General features: G+C 36.8%; 1 protein-coding gene across 12 annotated transcripts in view; it reads right to left on the reverse strand.

Moving 5' to 3' along the window:
• Positions 1–23,141, reverse strand: part of LOC5564635 (unconventional myosin-IXa) — a 220,670-nt gene that overhangs the window by 114,945 nt on the left and 82,584 nt on the right. For 6 of the 12 annotated variants that reach the window (XM_021849220.1, XM_021849214.1, XM_021849212.1 and 3 more), the window contains exon 1: positions 859–1,167. The exons of 3 other annotated variants lie outside the window; for them this stretch is intronic. The gene's annotated coding sequence lies outside the window, so the exon portion shown is untranslated. Of the gene's footprint in view, positions 1–480; positions 798–858; positions 1,168–23,141 lie in introns of those variants that run through there. 3 more of the 12 variants (XM_021849208.1, XM_021849210.1, XM_021849211.1) reach the window with 3 other exon arrangements.

Raw genomic sequence — 23,141 nt, forward strand, 5'->3', positions numbered from 1 at the left:
CCAACATTCCATCGTTGAATCACAGTTTGCGTCGCCGAAATCGGCGTCACCGTCTAGCACCGTCGCGATCATCCAGCAAAACAGAGTCACAAATCGTCTCTGAAACTCGCATCGGAACTTTGTCATCACTTTGTCGGCACTAATTTATCACACATCCTGCGCGTCTTCTTCTTCTTCTTCCGGGCATTACGTCCCCACTGGGACAGAGACTACTTATCAGCTTAGTGTTATTATAAGCACTTCCACAGTTATTAACAGAAAGCTTTCTTCACCGAAGTTGCCATTTTCGCACGTGGCAAGTACGATGATACTCAATGCCCTGAGAATTTTCATTACGAAAAGATTCTTAACCGACCGTGAATCAAACCCAGACACATTCAGCATGGCTTTTCTTAGTAGCCGCAGACGTTACCACTAGGCTAAGGAAAACCCCTTTAGCGTACGTATCCACCTACAGAAATACGCTTCACTATATCGTACCAGACAGCCTTTTTTCGGAAAACTTGTCCCAGAATTTGGGCAATCTTTCAACCGGCACAATCAAGAACACATGACGATCCCCACACAGCGCTCCGTTCACTTGTCTTCGATCTTGGCAAGCAACTCTTCGAACAGCCGTAATTCCGCAGAGCACTTGAAACCCTTCCGGGCAATCACAGCCGGTTGTCGTGACGTGACTCATTTTCCCTTCACCGGAACATTTAACCGGAATGATTCGATGATCGAATGAAATCAATTAAATCCAATAACAATGTTGGCAACACAGTAGAGTCACAGGCGAACAGACGCAAAACTTTTATTATTTTCAATCGTTTTCAGTGCTCAAATCTAATGTTTGGTAATTAACCAGCAGCTCACCCATGGCGCTCGTATCGCTATATTGTTCGAGATTGACGTTTGCACGCTACCGCCACCAAGCTGTCGGTTGCCCAAACACAGTATTTGTTCGCGTACCGTCCGTTTGTCTATGGTAGAGTTGTCAGCCTAGGCGGTGTGTCACGCTTTTCTGGTACTTAGATTCTAATCGGACTGATAGCGAGCGCGCGACTTGTAAGCACCTATTACAAGGGTTGTAATACACACAGAGCTTTGAGAAGACGCGAAACCGATACGCGGCGCACGTTCGAGCATGAGGCCAAACCTACCCCGACGTCGCGACGGATGAATCGATACTGAACCGACTCTGGGAGACCCGAACCTTGAGGGGATTGCACGATTCCACGCGCAGCGAAATCGAATTGCCCCGATGCGATATCTCCGTGGCGCGTACTCCCGATTTCTGCCCAAGCAAACGGAATTGGATCGGGAACACGGTGTGTCTGAAGCCGTTATTAGCGAAAAAATATCCCTGGATTTGGCATCCACCATTCGAAAGATACATAGTATTCGAACATCTTCTGCGTGAATATGAAAATGTTTCAACGATGGAAACGAAAATAATCGAGTAAAGTAAAGTAATCGAAAAATTCTAAAAGGAAGTTTATGTGATTTTTACCCTACCTGACCCAGAGATGTTCTGGAATAACTTTGTCAACAATACTGCAAATGTGTACTTTCCCATTACTCATATAACTACAACTAATAGTGTAGCAATCCTCAAAATTTCATGAAAAAATATTGAGTTATGCTCAAACGCGAGCAATTTGAATGTTGTGTGTCAGCCCCGTAGCCTACGGGTTAAAACTGATGAAATATCACCAAAATTGTTAAAACCTTTCCTACTTGTACCAATAGTTGCGGTAAAGTGTTCCTATAGTGGAGGATCCCATAAGAAAACAACGGATACCGCAACTATAGGAACACAAATTAAAACTATACCACAACTAAAGGAACAGTGTAACAATAGTGGAGGTATTATTTTCCATTGACATGTCGTGGATTACTGCGATGAAATCATTTTTCAATGGTCGATACTTCCCGTTACAACTTTAACATGTACATTAATTGCGCTACTTGAATTTAGCATGATTTAAATAAAGTTCAATCATGCTTAGTAACTCCACTATTAGTACATCTACCCTATGTCAGTTCAAGGAGAAGTCTCGTGGCTCAACAGAAGTTCAGTAAATGAAGCTCAGCAAAGAAAATCATCACACGGTTTTAGTTCGATTTAGGCCAGAAAAAAAAAAATCAATGATGTTTTCATTATTTTCTTGAGATCCTTAAGAAAATGTTAACCGTTGTTGTTTTGGAATATACGAAACAATCTCTGAATGCTGATAGTTTTACCATGAAGCTGGTTACGATTCGAAATCTAATGGAGAAAGCGCAAGCCTGGTTACATTCTCAAGTCGACTTCATGCTGAAAAGTTACCCTGAAATAATACGAAGCTTGAAAGAGTTTTTGATCGTCCCTTTAACACATTTGAAGTTAGAAAGCGTATGGAGAGAAGGGCTTGGTTAGAAAAATTTAAATGAATTGCTGATTATTATCAAGCTGAGAAAATTCTTGCCCAAGTTTCAAGATGCCTGAGGCAGAGTTAATAAATTAGATTGTAGAAGGAATTCTGGATCCTGTTTTGAAAAATCAAGCTGGACTTTCAAACTATCATTTATGAAATAGTTTTTCGCAAATATTAATATAAATGATGTTAAAAAATTGTCCTTGAAAAACCGAATGCCAATAATCGAACCTTTAACTGCTTTATTCTAAAGTTTAACTTCAAAAATGTCATCAAACATTTTGGTCAGATTTCCAAATCAGTTTGAAAATGTCGTTATTTTCATATATTTTGTACTTTGTGAACGCTTTTAATGTTATCTGTAAACCATACAATTCTACGTTATCTTTCAGGATCTCATTTCCCAATTCATGTTTCAAAGCTTACATAAGTTGAAATAAAATTTTCTGGCATCCCTGCTTGGTTGTAATTGTTGTGCTCTGTGCTCCGCTTATAATTCATAAATTCTAGTTGAATTCTCAATCAACTATTAAGTGCTGCATATCAAACTACTTCTGCTGTTGCTGTAGTTTCGCCTGAATTATCGATTAATTCGATAAAAGTAGAACAGTTTGAGAAAACGTGAAATTTCTCCCGCTGCTGTGATCGTGTAAGATCATTTACACCAATCAAACGCTGCTTCATACTCCGCCAAACGCCACCGCCCCCCGCCACCCGCCATCCACCACTTTTATTGCTGCTGCTGCCACTGCTGCTGTTGCTGTTCCTGTTAAGAACCTTAAAGCTGCCAAATCACCGCCGTTCATATAAACCACCGCTGTTGTTGCTGCTAAATGAATCATATCTGGTTGCTGAAATGATCCGTCGCTTCATAGACATTGTAATGAGACTCCAATAAAGATATATTTTCGTCGGCTGTTTTATTTCCACCCTCCGTCACCACCCGCCCAAATCCGCTGTCTCCAGATCATCACGATTGTATGTGCTGGATAATCCTGACGTCACCAGCTGGTCATCACACATTCAAAGTACATTATCTGCGTATCATCGTGAAGCTTCTACCGACATTTCGTGGCAGTATCATCTTGGTTGTATTCACCACTACACCCATATTCCTGACGTCATCATAGTCCTCCATCGACAGAACAACTGCATCGAAAGTTTCGTCATCGGCAGACACGGCAGTGTGAGTACGACAGAATTGTTTCCGGGTGTGTATTGAGATTTTGAGTAATCTATTATCGATACCCGCTCGTTCATCAAGAGCAAGTAGAGCGCCATCTCTTGTGTGGGATTCAAAACCATGACTTCCAAATCACAAGTCGGTATGGCAGAGTTGCCAAATCTTCTATCAAGAGCCTTAACTGAACATTCGAACAAAGTTCTAATGAACATAGAACGTAGTCAACAATTTCTTTCGAACAAATTGGATGATTTCAGTTACCAAATTGTTCAGTTGAAATCTGAGGTTAGCAAGCTTAAGGTTGAAAATAACCAACTGAAAACTGCACTAGCCTGTCTTTCAAGTAAAACTCAGACAGTGGCTGATGCAGTTCATAAGCAGGAAGCTGAAATTGATTCGCATCGTAGATCTGAGCTATCATCTAATGCCATCATACTGGGTCTCCCTCGGGTACCGAATGAAAGCACTGAATCTCTGGTTGATGTAATGTGCAATACTCTAGGAGTTGATGATAAGAAGTCTATTGTCTCATGTACCAGAATATCAGCAAGCAAAGCTGAAAATAATCCAATACGAGTCAAGTTCAACAACGTCCATGCCAAAGAAAGCTTATTAGCCAGGAAAAAGCAATTTGGTTTGTTGACTGTGTCCATGATTTCTGGTGTTAATTGGACCTATGGGTGGACCAACAAAGTCATAATTCGGGATGATCTATCGCCGCTCATGATAGAATTATACCAGGAACTGAAGTTGCAACAGCCAAAGCTGAAATTTCGATACGTTTGGCCTGGAAGAAATGGAGTGATCTATGTTAAATTTCGTAAGGATTCCCAACCAATAAAAATCCGATCCCGTACTGATCTTCAGAAGTTGACTTCGACAACGTACTAGTTGTTTTGAAGGAGTCAAATGTATCCCGGTGTACCAATACGATGGAACAAAAAAATCAAGCTACAAATTACCGCATAGACCCCACGATCAGCTCATTGGATGCAGTAGGATTTAACATTTTGCAGATTAACATTCGCGGTATTAATCGATTAGAAAAATTTGATTCGCTTCAAATCTTTCTGCGAAGTTTGAACGTTTCGGTTGACCTCTTGGTGGTCGGAGAAACGTGGATCAAAGATGGTAGATCAAAGTTCTATAATGTATCCGGCTTCAAAAGCATTTATTCGTGTCGCAACAACTCCTCCGGAGGACTCGCTGTGTTCATCCGGAATGGCTTAAATTTTGAAGTAAAGAGCATTACCCAGGAGAACGGTTATCATCACATTGCTATTAAAATAATTGGTGGACGAACCCAGGTTTTGGTTCATGCTATCTACAGACCACCTTCTTTTGATGTGGACCGTTTTGTCTCCAATGTTGAGAACATCGTATCGTCGTTGGATAGAAGTATACCAAGCTTCCTATTTGGAGACATGAACCTAGCCGTCAATGATCCACAATCCCGTGCGGTTCAGAGGTATCTACAACTCTTAACATGCTACAACATGGTGGTAACAAATTGTTATGCAACACGACCAGAGAGCGATAACTTACTCGATCATGTTATATGCCATTCTGATATCTCCAAATGCGTAACAAATTTCACGATGGATTGTGAAATAAGCGATCACTGTTATGTTCTTACCAACTTCAAAAGGACGATTGGTAAAATCGATAGAACTCTAACAAAAACCCTCATAAACTTCCAAAAAGTTAATAACCATTTTCGGTCCTTTCTCGAGTCGCATAACTTCGAATACGATGAACCAAATGAGCGACTGTTAGCTATAACAAGCCACTACAAGCATTTAAAAGAAACATTTTCTACCACTTTATCTGTGAACGTTAAAGTGAAGCAAAATTGTTGCCCCTGGTATAATTTCGACATATGGAAGCTCGGGAAAATTTCATCCAATCTTTTCCAAAGGTGGAAAAACAATAGGCAGAATCTTCAACTACAAAATCTCTTGAAACATGCTAATAAAAAATTAGCGGAAGCCAAACGTCGTGCCAAAACATCGTATTATCAGAGGTTATTCTCATCTAGCAATCCCAAACAACTGTGGGACCGAATCAACGACATTATTGGTAATAAGACTACTGGAGAGAAACAGCTAAAACTTGCAGTGGATGGAACCATTATGACTGAACCAATGAGAGTTGGAAATGCTTTTAACGATTTCTTTTCATCGGTCGGAGAAAATGTTGCTAGTAAGCTCCATTCAGATGGCAACATAAACAAATTTAATACTGTGGAAAGGTCAACTAGCTCCATCTTTCTACGGCCAGCTTATCAATCTGAAGTCTTGAACATTATAAATGGACTGGACATAACTAAAGCTACTGGAGTTGATGATTTTCCTGTAGCTGCCCTTAAAAAACACAGTACTGCTCTATCACAAATAATCTGTTCTTGTTTCAATGATAGTGTTAGCTTAGGGAGCTACCCAGATTGTCTTAAGGTAGCTCTTGTATATCCAGTCTTTAAGGGGGGTAACCCAAACAATCCCACAAACTTCAGGCCTATATCGGTATTACCGGTTATCAACAAGGTGTTCGAGAAGCTCCTATCCACACGTTTGCATGACTATCTGGACAGTACCTCTTTGCTTTATAAGCATCAATTCGGGTTTAGGCAAGGAGCTTCCACGGAAACCGCTGTGCTGGAGTTGGTGGACGAAGTCTCGCACTCAGTGGATCAAAAATTGATAGCTGGAATAGTGTTTCTGGATTTATCCAAAGCATTTGACACAATAAATCATGCAATGCTCTTGAAAAAACTCGATGCGTATGGGATCCGAGGAGTTGCTAATGATGTTTTGAAGAGCTACCTATCAAATCGTAAGCAGGCTGTGGTTGTTTCCGGGGTTAGAAGTGAACATCAAAATATCCTTTGTGGCGTTCCACAAGGCAGCAACATTGGTCCTCTGCTTTTCTTGATTTATGTGAATGACATCGCAAATCTTAATATTAGAGGTCACTCAAGATTGTTCGCAGATGACACAGCAATCTCATATAAAGGCAAATCCCGATCTGAAATCTTCCAGAACATGTCAGATGACTTACATCTAATAACCACCTACCTAGAAAACAACCTCCTGGCATTGAATCTCCAAAAAACCAAAATGATGCTCATTGGTGATAAAAATAGTTCAAACGATAACCATCCTACTCTCATTGTGAATGGAGTGTCAATCGAAGAAGTATCTAATTTCAAGCATCTTGGAGTTTATATTGATAATCGGCTACGATGGGATGTTCACATACGGGAGATCGTAACAAGTTGCTCATCAATGTGTGGAATGCTTTGGAAACTGTCATCTTTTGTTCCACAGCACGTACTTCTCAAAATCTACTTCGCATTTATTCATACTCGCTATCAGTATGGAATTGCTGTTTGGGGATCATCGTATAACACTCATCTCAAGGAAGTTCAAGTACAACAAAATCGATGTCTCAAAGCAATATTTAAGCTGCCGTTTTTGTTCTCAACGAATGATCTGTATAGTAACCAGGAACACAACATCTTGCCGATTAAAGGTCTTCTCACCTATCAAATCGGTATCATCATGTTCAAAGTCGTCAACCAACTGAATCTGCATCACAACTGGTCGTTCAATACCGCTATTCACCAACACCGCACCCGTTACGCTCATCTACTAAGGCAAACAGGATTTCGAACCGAAACAGGAAGGAAACGTTTTCAAAATGTGGGGCCAAGTGTATTCAATACTTTACCTGAGGATGTAAAACATGCAGATACTATTGAAAAGTTCAAAAAGAATCTTAGAATTTATGTAAAAAACAATATCGATGACTATATCATTCGTTGAAATGTCAAATAGTTGTTATTTAAGCTAGATACTGGGTATACTAAATAAGATAAATTAACAGCCTAGGCAATCGAATGACCCTTTCAAAGAAATTATGTTTCAGTAGGGTCCATAAATTGTAAAGCATATTATAAATTCAATGAAGAAATAAATGAAATGAAATGAAAAATTTCAATACACGACAGAAACATTTCAGTGTTTGACTAACGTTTGTTAATGCTTTTTCTATGATGATTTCAAAATAAACATGCTTAGAAAAAAATAATAGAGAAACTGATGGCAACCCGGTCCGACGCTTTCCAGCAGGAATTGTAAGGATGACAGATGGGGGAAACTTCACCTGTACTGTAAGAGACGTCAACAAAAGACAGAAGAAGAATTTGTACACAAACCTAAGTGATTGAACACGTTAAAACTATCTTATAAAATTACTTGAAGTTTCTAACTATTATTCTTAAACTATTGTAAGTAACTAAAATGAATTTATTAAAACCTATTACTAAACATTGAATTATACATGCAGCTACTACATAAACATTGATATACGACTGTTACATTACGACGGAGAACACATGTGGAAGACTTATGTTGTAAGTACACAAAATTGTTAAAACTTAAACCTAAACCATGCATTGACGAAATTAAAAATTCTAGCTTACTCAACCGTAAAACCCGAGTTTGCCCAAGAAGCGTCCGAAACCGCCTCCGCAAATACAAATAAATTATTTAATATTGGAAGTGATGATTCTTCCATAAAATTTACTGCTTTCTTCAAATTTTATGCATTCGCCCCCTAAATTCAGTTTTACAAATTTTCACCCCCCTGGGAGGCGAATTCGAAATTTTGGAATCACTACTTTACGGTATTAACTTGAAATTGTCGAAAAAAAAAATGACCAATCAGGATTCAAAAAAGACCACAATGAGACCGAACAGGAACCAGGAAAACAAAAAGAAACCAAACAGGAATCAGGAGATAAGATTAGTTGAGAAATGAATTTACAATTTTTTTTTTCAGAAAATTCGACCAGACATTTGTTTAAGGATATTACTAAAAGTATTTTTCGAAATAAAGCGACTTGAAATATCTTGAAGTGTCTTCAAAATAAGAACCAGAAAAAGAGGCCAAAAAGAGACCAAATAAGTACCAATAAAAAAAAACTATAAGGAACTGGGAGATAAAATGTTTATTGCTTAGAAAATCTTAAAATACATTTCTTTAAGAAGATTTTAAAGGTATTTTTGAGAACATTTCTCATTACATTACGACATGTATTACTGCTAGTATTTCTATATGTGTGTTTTTTTAAATTATTATCTCCAGGTATTGCTTCAGGTATTCACCTAAAAAGTTTACTTCAGATATTTCTCCAAAGATTTCTTCAGATATTTTACGGACTTTATTACGTATCCCTCAAAGAGTTTCGTTGTAGACGCCTTCAGAGATTTTTGTAATAATAACCACAGAAGTTACTACAGAGATTCCATAAGAAATTATTCCAAAGATTTGTTCAGAAATTGATCAAAAAAGTCCTAAGCCCACCAGGAATTGATCCAATAATTCAATCATCGTTTTTTTCTGAGACTTCCTACAAGATTTTCTATTTAAATATCTTCTAGAAGCGAACCATTATTTACTCCAGGGATTTTATAGGATTGCCTGAAACAAATCTAAAGTAACATCTAGGAAGCTTGATTAAGTTCTAAAGTAAAAATTAGGGGTTATTTTAGAACTCCCACAAGGTTCTTTAGGAAGATATCCTGGACTCTTGAGGAAAACTTAAAGGTTTTTCTTGACAAATTACTAACAGGGGAAGGTTACGATGGTGCTACTCGGGGTTTTCAACCGGACTATTTTTGTTAGATTCTACATGTCGAAATATGAAAAACCCCAAAGCCTTTCGGGTGATGGACCAGTAGTGCAGCCATGAGGGGCTCAGGAAGGGTCGATTTTGTACGAATATAATATTATTGAGTTAATTGAAAATGTGTCAAAAATATTTTTCTCAGTATTTATTACGACAGTAATGAACATAATTGACATTAATGTATGTTTGTAATGTATTTTTATGCCATTGGCGTAACTAACATGGAATATGGACAACAAAACAAATTTGGTTTTATTGAAATAGTATACCAACAAGAAACCCATCCCGATTGCGCCTATGGCATGGAAAAAATACATTTTAAACATACATCAATGTTAATTCTGTTCTCTACCATCACAATAATAACTGAAAAATATTTTTGTTAAATTTTCAATTAGCTTAATAATATATGTACAAAATTGCCCCTTTTGGAGCCCCTCCTGGCTACACCACTGGTCCATCACCCGAAAGTCTTTGTGGTTTTTCATATTTTGACATGTAGAATCTAACGAAAATAGTCCGGTTGAAAACCCCGTGTAACACCATCGTAAGATAATTAAATAAATAATCAATCGAAGCAAGAATTCCTTGGAATCCCTGAAGAAATGTTTGTAGAAATGATAAGAAGAAGTACTGGAATGGTTACTATAGTATTGGCTGGTGTGAAACTTTAAATGAACATTTGAAGAATCCATGAAGATTTTATTTGGGAAATTGTATGGATGAACTGCAGGACTAATCCTTGAATGTAATTCCGGAGAAATTCCTAAAGAAATTTCTTGAGGGACTCCTAGAGTAATATCACGTCGAAAATATTGACGAATCCCTGGGAGAGTATTTACTATATTTCCTCGAATATTCACTGAAGGAAGTTTTGGAGCAATTAATCAGAGTAAATTTGGATGAATTCAAATAAAATACCTAGAAGGATAACTGGAAAATATGGCGTGGGAATTATTGCACAGCGCAACAATGACATTTTTGCGTGTCTCAAGGATCAAATTATGTGTCTCTAGTAGATTTGGGATTGCTGAATCTGATGCCAATTTTTAGCTACAGGTCGCCAAAGTTGTATAAAACGTTGGTTTTATTGATGTTTACCTAATATTTGAAGTATATTTTATCGAACTTTTTGGTGATGTTATCCACCAAGCATGCAAAAGAGGACCTAAACTTTCGTTTTAGATATATTTTGGTTGAAATTTCACGATTAAATTTAGATTAAACCGATGTTTTCAACATGCTTGCAGCCTGCATACAAATTTCTCTTATATGGCAAATTACAATACTTTTCTAAACCATCAGAAAATAATTTTTTCGCATCAAAAGTATTATAAACTTTGATGATTAGTATAGTTATACACATAAAGTTTGAATTCTGTGGCAAATTAATCAAATAAATTTCCTTACAAGCTGGCAAACTTGCATGCAAGTTGGCTGAAATAGTCAATTTTTGCATTTTCAACAACCAATATCTCAAAAACTAGACGTGCTATGATATTTTTGTAAAAGGCAATGGATTCAGCTACCCTTTATTAAGTGAATAGATGTATTTTGATGCTGGAGACAAAATCGTGTTCCGCAGTGTTGTCGATTTGCCCGGAAAAAATCCCTTAACAAATTATTTCAAGCCTTTGTCATATTTTTTTTTTTGAGAACTCCAGTAATAATTTTTGGACGGGTATTATATGAGATCTATAATAACTGGGGAAATCGAGGAAATATCTGGACAAATATCTGGAGGAAATCCTGATATAGTCTGTGGGAAATTACTGGGAGCATGGGAATACTTTTCTCTAAGTATCCCTTGAAACACAGCTGGAAGAATTTATGGAGGAATCACTTGAGGAATTTCTTGAGAGATTTCTCAAGGAGTCCCTGAGAGTACACCAGAATAAATCTGTAAGGATATCACTATCAGAAATTCTTAAGATTTTTCTCGAGCAATCTGAGAAGAAATTGCAATCGTTCGGGATTCCTTTAAGAATCTGATCAGAAATTTCTCTAAGAAAACCTTCAGCAAATACCCCAGATATTCCTTTTATGATTCCTCCAGGAATTGTTCCAGAAATTGTTTGAGTAATTTCTCAAAAAAATATTCAAATATCTTTGCCAGGGATGTCTCCAGGAAAATGTCAAGATTTTTTTCCAGAAAGTTTTGCATGTTTTTGTTGCGCTCGAGAGATATATCAGAAGAAACACCTAAAGTAACATCTAGGATGCTTAATTAAGTTCTAACCCTTTATTAACTTCCAGAAGGTTTTCAGAAAGATATCCTGGTCTTGATGAAAACTTAAAGGTTTTCCTAGACAATAGCTAAGATAATTAAATAAATGACCAATCGATGTAGGAATTCCTTTACAATTATTATCGGACAAAATCCCTAAAAAATATCTGTAGAAATGACCGGAGGAATTACTGGAATGATTCCTGTATTGGCTGGTGCGAAACCTTAAATGAACATTTGATGAATCCATGATAAATTGTATGGAAGGACTGCAGGACTAATCCTTGAATGTAATTCCGGAGAAATTTCTGGCGGAACTCGAAGAGAAATACCACGTCGAAAATATTGGGGAATCTTAGGGAGAGTATTTACTATATTTCCTCGATTATTAACTGGAGGAAGTTTTGGAGCAATTAATCAGAGTAAATTTGGATGAATTCTCGTAGGAATTCGTATAAAAAATACCTAGAAGGATAACTGGAAAAATGGCGTGAGAGTTCTTGTAGATTTTCCCGCGAAAATCTCTCATAGAATTACTTTAAGTCTTTGATAATTTGCTTCGGAAGAACTCCAGTAAGAATTTTTGGAAGGATATAGGAGATCTATAATAACTGGCGAAATCGGGGGAAGGATTACTAAAAATATCTGGAGGAAATCCTGAGATAGTCTGTGAGAAATTACTGGGAGCGTGGGAAGAAATTTCTCTAAGTACCGTAAATTCGGGTGAAATTGATCAGTAGGGTGAAATTGATCACCATGTCACACGAATTTATTTCCCTCTTATAGAGCACAGAAATCATTGCAACCTACAGTAAATGAACATTGTTTGTCTTAACTATTGTCGAATTGCATGTTGTGAAGTTTTTTGTGTTAAGGAATGTTTATTTCTATGAAAATAATAGAAAATTTCATAATCGTGTTCTGTGTGGTATTGGCATCAGTCAATAAACTTATAGTTTTAAACAAGGATTTGGACATGCTGTCAACCTGAAAATTTGTGAGGATGCTTGGAATATATCCTCAAAACGAATTTTATCATCAAAATTCGTACCAATTTGTTCATTTTGTTGTAATAATTGAATTTTTTATAGATATCAGAAGATTCCTTTGGAAATTGCCTACATTTAGGCGTTTTCTGCGGTTTTGTTGAAAATTAATTGTTTATTATTTCCATAAATTTTGCATTGTTAAGAATTTGGCAAGCATATTTGTATTCAGGAAGCCCAAATCAAATAAGTAAAGTTGATTTCAAAACTAACAATAATTGTTTTGACAGGTGATCAATTTCACCCCGAAATGGAATTCCTTGATTTTTTATTTTAGAGACGATTTTCAGCACTAAAATAACAACTGTTTGAAAATTTCAGTATATAAGCCAATGAAGCTCACCGTCGTACTTGTTTTCCTGCATTAAGTTGTTTGGAATTAGCAACATCATAGAATATAGACATGGAAAACAGTGAAAAGTGATCAATTTCACCCGAAATTACGGTATCCCTTGAAACACCACTGGCAGAATTTATGGAGGAATCACTTGAGGAATTTCTTGAGAGATCTCTCAAGGAATCTCTGAGAGTACATCAGAAGAAATGTTTAAGGAAATCACTAGCAGAAATCCTGAAGCTTTTCCTCGAGGAATCTGAGAATAAATTCTTGAAGAACCTGAAAATTGTCGCGTAATAATAGTCTCTGAACGATTCCCTCGAACCTCTAAAATTTGTCACCGAAATTCACTACAAACGTAGTAAGGATAAAAGTGATATTAGAGACCATAAAAAAGACCTTCAAGTAAAAAAGAGACTTTTTAGTTATTTGCAATAAAATAAGAAGAGAGCTGTAACTAGCCCTGACAGAGGAAATAAAAGCAAAAAGAACCTCAAAATTGTTGCTCGTTTATATCGTTTGTACCTAATTTCGTCACAATGTTATGTTGTAGCTGACGAATGTATCTAATAACCTTCAAGAGCACGTAGGCAAACACCCAGACCGATTGTATAAATTATTTGCTTTTACTTTTGTAATTCCTATACAAAGATTGAAGGACTTGTGCAGTCTTAGTTTTCATCCAGATGAGCTCAAATTTAGGGAGGATACTCCGAAATTGATCTAGAATGGAAGGAACGGTGTGAAGTAAAACGATTTTTTGATCCACCCTAATATTCTATGGCCTGGGAAGTCGAGAAAATTTTCTTTAAGAAAAGATCCTCGACCGGCGGGATTTGAACCTACGACCCTCAGCTTGGTCACGCTGAATAGCTGTGGTTTACCGCTACTTACGCCTATCTGGGCCTCAACAATAAATGTACAAGTTACTATCACTCCTGATTGATAAATTAAAATTGATAAAGGTTTATGTGAATATCCCATCAAATTTTCTTTAAACCCTATCTCATAAAGCTTAAAATTACAATTACTTTCGTATATCACGTTGATTTTTTTTTTAATTCACGGAGAAGATGCTCGAATAATATGTACATCTATCAAATGGTGGGTGCCAAATCGATGGTTTTTCCCGTTAATTACGATTCCAGACACACCGTAAAAAATGTTCGCGCTCGGAGCTCACTCGCATCAGAGGCCTGTGGAATCCCCTCGCACCACCCACATTCGCTGAAGAATGTACTTGTGTAGGGTTGATTAGAGCTTGAGTATTTGAACTGGCTGGCGATGACGACCAATCGACGTGAAAGACTGGGGTGTATAAGAGAGCGTCCACGGCCCCGCACGTTTTAATCAGCAATTGGCCAGAGATAAGATGGCCACCATTGACGCAACTACCCTACTGCAAATAGCAGCTGAATGTTACACGCAGTCGGGTAGCGTTCATTTATTACGTAACGCTAAAATTCAGTATTTTGAAACACCCTTCTCCATCCATAGCGATTATTGTATAAAAATTTTAAAATTTTTGAATGAAAAGTTCCAAATTGAAAATGTTCATATTTTTGTATGAACATTTTCAATATTGTGTTCATGAGCCATAACGCTTGAACCGACTCTTTTCTTCCCCCTTAAGAGGTACGTAATTTGTGAACGGATTCTCTGGTTTAGTCGAGAGATTGGATTGCTAATTGTCAAAAACCATGGCGAATGCGATGTGTTTATGCAAAGGGGGTGGGATACGGGAGGTGAACAAGCATATTAATCCTCCTCACGGTTGCGATCGAACGGAATCATTAGGAAGCGCCAGACCACGATTTTGAACGAGAAGCGAACAGAGAGAGAGATCTATAAGGCCGTGGCGCAACCGAGAAACGAATCGGAATGGTTAGTGTCATAAATATTATTAATTGAAGCCGTGGCTTGGCAGAAATTAACATATTCATACGATGAATGGAACGCGGAGCGGATCAGAAGACAATCATAATAACTAGCGGAATTAATGATCTTTCCTATGATGGGTATAGGTATCATAGCTAGTCGATGATCTGATGCATCCAGGAAGATGAAACAAATGGGGAAATATCATTCGCAAATCGATGGCATTGAGAAGTACTTAGCTCAGTAGGTTTATCGGATTCAAATCGAATTCTGAACCAATAGAGGCAAAATAGTTCCAATATGATCGAGTGCCATCATAATAGAGAATATCGTTCATCATATGAAAAAATCAATCGATTAATAATTAGTCTGAGCATATGAAACAAAAGCTGTCTTAGCTTGAAGGAGGTTCACCATGCATCTGGGACAGTCTCTCTAAGCTTCTGGGAGAGATTCACCAAACTTCAAAGAAAAGCTCTTCAAACTTATAAAAACAATTACCATGCTTTCGAGAGAACCTCTCCAAGCTTCTGGGAAAAGCTATCTATGGTACTAGGAGAAGCTCTCCAAATTTCTGGGAGAAGCTCTCCAGGGTTCAGGGAAAAGCTCTTCAGACTCCAAGGAGAAACTCTTTAAGCTTCTGGCAGCAGATCTCCAAGCTTCTGGGAGAAGCTCTCAAGGCTTGTGGGAAAAGCTCTACAGAAGCTTGTAGGAGAAACTCTCCAAATTTCTGAGAGAAGCTCTCCAAGTTTCTGGGAGAAGCTCTCTAAGATTATGGGAGCACCTCTCCAAGCTTCTGGGAGTAGTTCTACAAGCTTATTGGAGTAGTTCTCCAAGCTTCTGGAAGCTTCTGGGAAAAGCTCTTCTAGCATCTGGGAGAAGTTTTCCAAGCTGCTGGGAGAAGCTCTCCAAGCTTCTGCAAGAAGCTCTGCAAGCTTCTGTGAGAAGCTCTGCAAGCTTCTGTGAGAAGCTCTTCTAGCTTCTGCGAGAAGCTCTAAAAGCTTCTGGGAAAAGCTCTTCAAGCTTTTGGGAAAAGCTCTTCAAGCTTCTGGGAAAAGCTCTTCAAGCTTCTGGGAAAAGCTCTTCAAGCTTCTTGGAAAAACTGTCTAAACTTCTGGGAAAAGCTCTCCAACCTTCTGGGAGAAACTGTTTAAGGTTCTGGGAGATGATCTCCAAGCTTCTGGGAGAAACTGTCTAAGCTTCTGAGAGAGGCTCTTTAAACATCTGAGAGAAGCTCTTAAAGCTTCTGAAAGCGTCTCTTCAAGCTTCTGGAAGAAGTTCTCCAAGATTCTGGAAGAAGCTCTCCAAGCTTGTAGGAGAAACTGTTCAAGCTTATGGGAGAAGGTCTCCAAGCTTATGGGAACAGCTTATCAACTTTCTATACTTTACGAACTTTTTTAAAAGGATCTTCTGAAGCTTTGGAGAAATATCTATGTGTCGTTGTACTTTGAAGAAGTTTATGCTAGATCTGTTTTCTTTCCAATCCTAAAAATCAAATCTCCACGAACATCATATCAGATTGCTGGCATTGATTCAACAGACATTACCTGCCTACCCAGCACCAAACTATATCGTTATCGACATTGATTGAGTGAGAATGTTTGTTTACTGACACTTGAGACCAGTCTCCGTCTCCGAGACTTTGATTTGAGTCGAAGCATCCTCCGCAAGTAGTGAACCCATGGCTCTCCCACATGAATAGAGATATTTTTAGATCCACCAGACATCCGAAACCGCTTTGGCTCATTACTTATGGCAGTAGTGCATTTCGCGCGATCCAGATTTGGTGTCGAATGCAAATTCAAATATCTGCATTTGCGGCCAAAACAACAAGCTGCACTATTTTTTTTTGGTCGCGACAAGTGCCGCGGTGACACGCGCCCACCTGTGTAGGGGAAATGATTAAAGTGCGAAACATCTGTGTACCGATGATGAAAGGTGTAGAAGTTGTTGTTTTTAGTCCTGCTCAACGGGAAATCAACGTTAAGGTTGTAATGCAAATATGTTATGGGCACACCTTATTCCGTTATCCAATCGCCGACGGCAACGCACTTCGCCAATGACAGTGCTCATATCTTATCAGTGTTTATCAACTACACTTGTAACACTAATTCTGTTAAGGGTTAGGTGTGTGAGTTGAAAGTCAATTGACAAAACAGGAAGAAAGTTTGAACAGGAACAGCTGGCCGATTACTCACACCGATGGTTCGAAAGAATTTTGCCTGTAATCGAGCATCAGAATGCATCCTGACTGTAAACTGCCAATAAGATCAATTATGCCAGAATAAGCCAGGATATTTTTTCAAGAAGTTCTTCTTGGATTCCAACCAGTAATCACTCCAGAGATTCTTCTAGTAATGGCGTTAGCGAAGTTACGGTATACTTCGGATACTTGCAACATTCATGTTTATGTTTTAACATTCTTGTCCACACTGATTTCAGGAACAAGGCATGGGAGTACACCTTATTCCAATCTTGAACAAGAATATGAAAAACATGAATATTGCTATTCCCGGTCACGCCCATCTTTAAAGTAACTTACTCCAGGGAATCTTCTAGTAATGTTCCTTTAGTAGTTTTAAGATATTCTCCAAGGAATCCAAGGAATACTTTCTTGTCTTTCTCTAGGTAGTTTGCAGAATACCTCAGAAAATTGAAGTTTCTGGAATTTCCCTGCATAACTTTTTTAGTATAACTAGGGTGCAGAGTTACTTGGGCACTTCCATGATTGATTTTGGCATCGGGGGTTTTTCTCGGCCGAATCGTCTGAAACTTTGCACTTCAATACGACGCATATTGTGGCCAAAAATGAGCTCAGGAACTTTAAAAAAACCCACTGCCGAAGTGAATCGAAAGTGCCAAGAATAGGATCCGGCTCCCTATTCGGATTATACAAGAAATGTTTTGAGGCATTGCAAAATAAAATCTTACTACCATTACCGCAAGAAATTTTTTAGGCAATTCTCTGGAATTCCAAGGGATTTTTCCGACAATTTAATCCAGAAATTCTTCCTTGAGTACTCACAAAGACTTCTTACATTTCAAATGTTCTTGAAAATCCTCACAGATTTCGTCAATCTTAAGTAAATAATCCAGGAATTTAAAAAGAAATACCTTTTAAAATATTCCTACAAGCGCCATATTGTTATTTGCCTTTCGATCTAAAAAAGTCCTGCTCCTTAATCGCATTTTTTTTTAAGTAAAATCAAACAAAAGTGATAAAAAGTTCTGTTGGAGAAATTGGAGACAAGATATTTGCTTCTATTATAATCTTGCCGCAGATTTTGTGTGAATTCCGTTGCACAATAATGGTCCGACTTGACATTTTAGCAGGAATATTTCTTCTTCTGTGATTTTTTATATGAAGTTATGTCATAACATTTCTTATCAAACGTATTCGATGATTCCTCCGAAATTTCGTTGAAAAAACAAGAAAATACTTCTAAGAATTCATTAAGGAATTCTTTCAAGATGTTCTGCACAATTTTTTTCTGGGTTTCTTCAAAAACAACATAAGCAACAAATCCGGAAAGCTTTTTTTTCCAGCGCTTTCATGTAGAAAATCTACAAAATTTGTAAGCAATGCCATCAGGAATTTTTCAAGTAACTTGCATCCGTTGTAAAACCACTTTAAAATGACTAGTAATTTCTTTATGAACATCAATTCATCATGGGATTTTTAAAAGAATATCCTTCCGAAAATTTCAACACGGATTTATCCAAGGATTCTTCAAGAATTCCTACACGAATCATTTCGAGAATTTATCACGATTTCAACTAATAATTCCACTCTGAACATTTTCCTCTGAAAACCACTGAAGAGACTTCTTGGCCAAGAAATCCCGTGGTTTTCCCAAGTATTCCTTTGCCAATAGCTCCAGAGATTCTGCCACGAATTATTTGAATTAATGGAAATATACTCCTTGAGATTTATATGAGTTTTTTTTTTCTAGTGTTCATTTTAGAACAAATCATTAAATGATTTGGAATCGTTTTGGGTTCGTCCTTCATTTTAGGGAGCTTTTCTTTTTCTTGTTCATTACTACAAAGAGTTGTTCAAGTTATAAAGGCATTAATTTCCCCAGAAACTTTTTGACGATTCCACCAGTTTTGTTTTTGTCTTCAAGAGTTTTTTTTATAAATTTCGTTCTTCTAAGACTTCTTTTTCAAGGAGTTTCTCCAATTAAACTTTTTCGACAGAGTTGTTTTAATTTTTTTTTCAGAAGGATCTCTGCATGTTTTCATTATCAACGTGTATTCTAAAATTTTCACTCAGGATACCTAAGTTCATTGGGAATTACTCATGAAATAACATCAATAAGAAAATCAAAAAATTTATCCTGATGTTCTCCTAGTTTTCCTTAAAATACCTTAACAAATAATTTGCCAGTGATTTGCGCAAAACTAGAATTTCAGGAATTTGTCTACCGATTTCACTAGATATTTTCCTATGAATCTATGATCATGATTTTTCAAAGAATTCAACTAACAAAAACCATATGCATACTATTAAATATCGTGGAACATACAGAACGTTATCCACGATTACCTCTAAATATCCATTAAAATCTAAACACCTAGAAATTTTTGAAGTAACTGCTTCATATTTATTTATTTTGATTTCACAGAATAAAAAAAAACTTCTTTGCAGAAATCCTGAGTAGGCCATTATATGAGTGAATTTTCACCGGTTTTTTTGACCTTTCAATCTCGAAATTTTCTTCCAAAGTTCAACATTTCCAAAGTTTTCGAAAAAAAAAACGATGATTCCGGTAATAACCTCGATAGCTTTTTTGTTTCTCGATATTTTTGCACCATTATTTCACAAGTTCTCGAAAAACTCTTCTAGTTTAGAATCTGTGTCAATATTGTTCATTGGTCAACAGGATCCTTAGATATTCCGAAGTTCCTTGGGGGGCCGACGGGTAGCTATAACCCACGTAAATATCTCAGGCTACATAATTTTTATCGTATTCGGATATTTACTCTTCGGAACAATACATTAATTAGAGTATGTTGTGAAAAAATGAAGCAATTTGGTGCAGCCGTCTTTGAGTAATAACCATTCATGTGTCTGGTCCCACGCTGCACAGTGGCGGTCCTTCATACAAAGGTCGGACAAAACCTCAAATACGTCTCAAATTGCTTGATAATGGTAATCTATTGATTATATTGGATACCTGATATCATCCCGTTGGAAATAACAGTCAAATTGAAAATTCGATTTTCTAGTGAAATTGGTCCAAATTAAGTTTTTTCATCCAATCGTATAAAAAGGCTATTACTACAATTATTTTGTTGTAATGTAGAAATTTGTGCATAAACCTAAACTAGAGGCACAAATTTAACTTCCTTTTAGAAATTCCACTAAAGTTTCAAACGAATTATGACAAATTACCGTTTTGACTCATATTCCGAACACTTAAGGCCAGCAGTGACTTCAAATGCATCTGATGGGCATAAATTAATCGATATTTGTGAAAATTTTAATTTCTTCGCAAAGCCTAACTGTTAGCTGTTGGGTGTGCCGTTAAAAATGTTAATTTTAACTTGTTTAGTATTATTTTAACGTAAAAGTATGGAACAACATTTTGATTCAAATGCCGAACACTGTGTTCATTCTGTCTCATATTCCGAACACATTGATTCAAATTCCGAACAGCACGAATAAATCGTATTCAAATGAATAATTTCGCAAATAAATGTATCTCAGCTTGTTCTACTGGCCTCAAACTAGATTATCATCACTACTCCCGCGGTATAAATTATATTGGAGACGTTAAAATTGAATTGAAATTGACTGGCATTTCCTTGTTATTTGATGACATATTTCAGCGAAACATTTCAACCAAATCGCCATACAAAAAGCGAGTGTTCGGAATATGAGTCTGTTCGGAATTTGAGACAAAACGGTATATAGATTTGAATGAGGAAATCGATAAATTATAATGAAAAATTAAAATGGAATTTTCTCTTCTAGGGGCAAAAAGGGGCAAGAAAAACTATTGCACGTTTGAAAGTATGGATAATTTGCTGCTTCATAGTGAGTGACTCATTTTCCCAAAACACTTCACATAAAACGTACGAAATTTTGAAAATTTACCAAAATTTTGGAGAAAGATTGTTTAAAACTTTTTTTGCTACAAATAACAACTTGATATGTAAAAAATTATATAATTATAGCCAAAACTAAGGCTTATAACTACGCTTTCAAATGGAACCTATTGAGCTTTAATCGGTTATGATTTCGTTGAGATTCGTCTGTTTGAAGTTTGCTAGGTGAATCATAGTTGAAGAATTTCGAGCAGTCCAATTTTGCTGACTTTCCCAAACTTACGATGCTGCCAAAAATCGAAATCAGAACAGATCAATCTCAAATTTTGAGAAATTGTCGCTTAATAGTATAGAAGACTATAAAAAATATCGACGAGTGATTTTGAGAACATGAATTTTTGAGGTTTTGTCCGGCCATGCGCCACTGTGCGCTGGTCAAATAAAGATCTTAAAAACTTCAAAAAACATCATATCGTAATTTTCAGATTTCTCCTATAATACTAAACGATTTGTATGATTTTTTCTCAGAGCAGCTACCTATCACCTAGCGTAGCTGTGAAGCCTGCAATTTATTTTTTGATAAATTGACGTTAAACACCACCGGAAGACATTTTATATGGAGAATGTTGGTCCCCAAGGAACATTGAGAAGAGTGTCTGAGAACTATTTGAAAAAACGGTTCAAAAATATCGAGGAACAAAAATAGTTATCAAGGTTTGAATACTTTCATTGCGGTATTAAAACGAAGATCAGATGTTATAGTATTTGATTTTGAGACAATCCAGCGCAGAATTCTGTGAAAATTATCCATAGGATTACGTTAGAACCCCACCCAAAACATATTCCCTGTTCTATAATCTGGAGAAGTCTGTCAAGTTCAGAATTCTGTAATATATCCGTTGAGGATTGTGTAAGAACCTTTCCCGGATAGAGTGATGATCATGGCTAGTATACTATATGAAGTTTTTGTGACAACCTTGCTAAATATTTTGCGAGAATTCTGCTGAAATTGTTCGTAAAATGTATTTGAAAATCCGGGTTTAATTTTTTTAGGCTACCAATCTGCCTCTAGATTAGTCTAATATTTGTTATAATCTGTCTCATGTAACATAAACTATGCTTAGAAGTTTGCGAGAATCGCCCGTAGGTTTCAGCGAGACTGTGTTTGGCCTTAAAATTTTTGTCGACGCCATTTATTCGAACTTGATATAAATTCAGTTTTGTTCATTGTGAAGAAAGTAATTGACGATATTTCTTGTATTAAATCATCATAAAATTCAGTTATTTTTTAATGCATTGTTTTCAATCATTGACGACTGATTAATTTTTTAACGATTTAGGACTAGAGCGAATCAATTGATTTATCCCTGAGGAAGGTCCCAATCCAGGACCGAAACGTCGGAACGAGTAAAATTTAGTTCGCTTGATTTTTTAAATAAGACTGCCGTGGATGGGCTAGACACGATAAATTTATAATGATGTAAAAATAATGTTGAGAATCTTCAAAATAACATAGCCTAAAATTGGAAAATTTGAAGTTGTAATAATCAGTATAGGAATGTTCTAATATCTAGTTGTTAGAGCAGCAAAAAGGGTAGATATGAGAAGGGTCTGCAAGCGCTTCACGGGCCTCACAACATGAAGTAGCGTAGAACACGCATGATCTAAAACACGCCACCTAGTTTTTTTTCCGGAATCAATTCTGCGATATATCTAAATAGTTAAAGTGGAATTCTTTGAGGTAAACTTTAGAATTGGCTCAATATTTTGTTTCGGGACTTTATTCAATGCTTCTTTCAAATTTTATTATAGTTTATCCATGGAAGATCTTTGAACTTCTAAAAATTCCAATTTCTACGAAATTGAAAGGCTATTTACATATCAGATTCCACAAAGTACTGTATGCAATATTATTCAAAAACACTGTTGGAGTTTCTGAAGTAATAATAGAAAAAAATCTTTAAGAAACTTCTAAATGCATTTTCAAAGAAATTTTGTATGTTTTTTTTTTTTGAAGAAATATCTGGATGAACAGTGATGGAAATGATCACATCACGAAGCACCTCATGAGTGTAAACCAAAGCAAACCAAACATGACAGACTCACGAACAGTGAGTGAGTTCGCACGCACCTGCTTGGGAGAACATACCAAAAAGTTTGCCAAGATTTACTCGCGAGTAACCAAACACGGTGTGAGTTATTGTGGTTTTGACAGACAAATCAATTTTACATCCATCAAATCGACAGTAAACTACCAGATTGTAGTCAAAAACCCTTGAAAACCAGAAATCTCGGAGAGGAAATAGCTTATTTTCCCAAAAG

Source organism: Aedes aegypti, chromosome 3 (genome assembly GCF_002204515.2).
Source record: "Aedes aegypti strain LVP_AGWG chromosome 3, AaegL5.0 Primary Assembly, whole genome shotgun sequence".
NCBI classification, from domain to species: domain Eukaryota; kingdom Metazoa; phylum Arthropoda; class Insecta; order Diptera; family Culicidae; genus Aedes; species Aedes aegypti.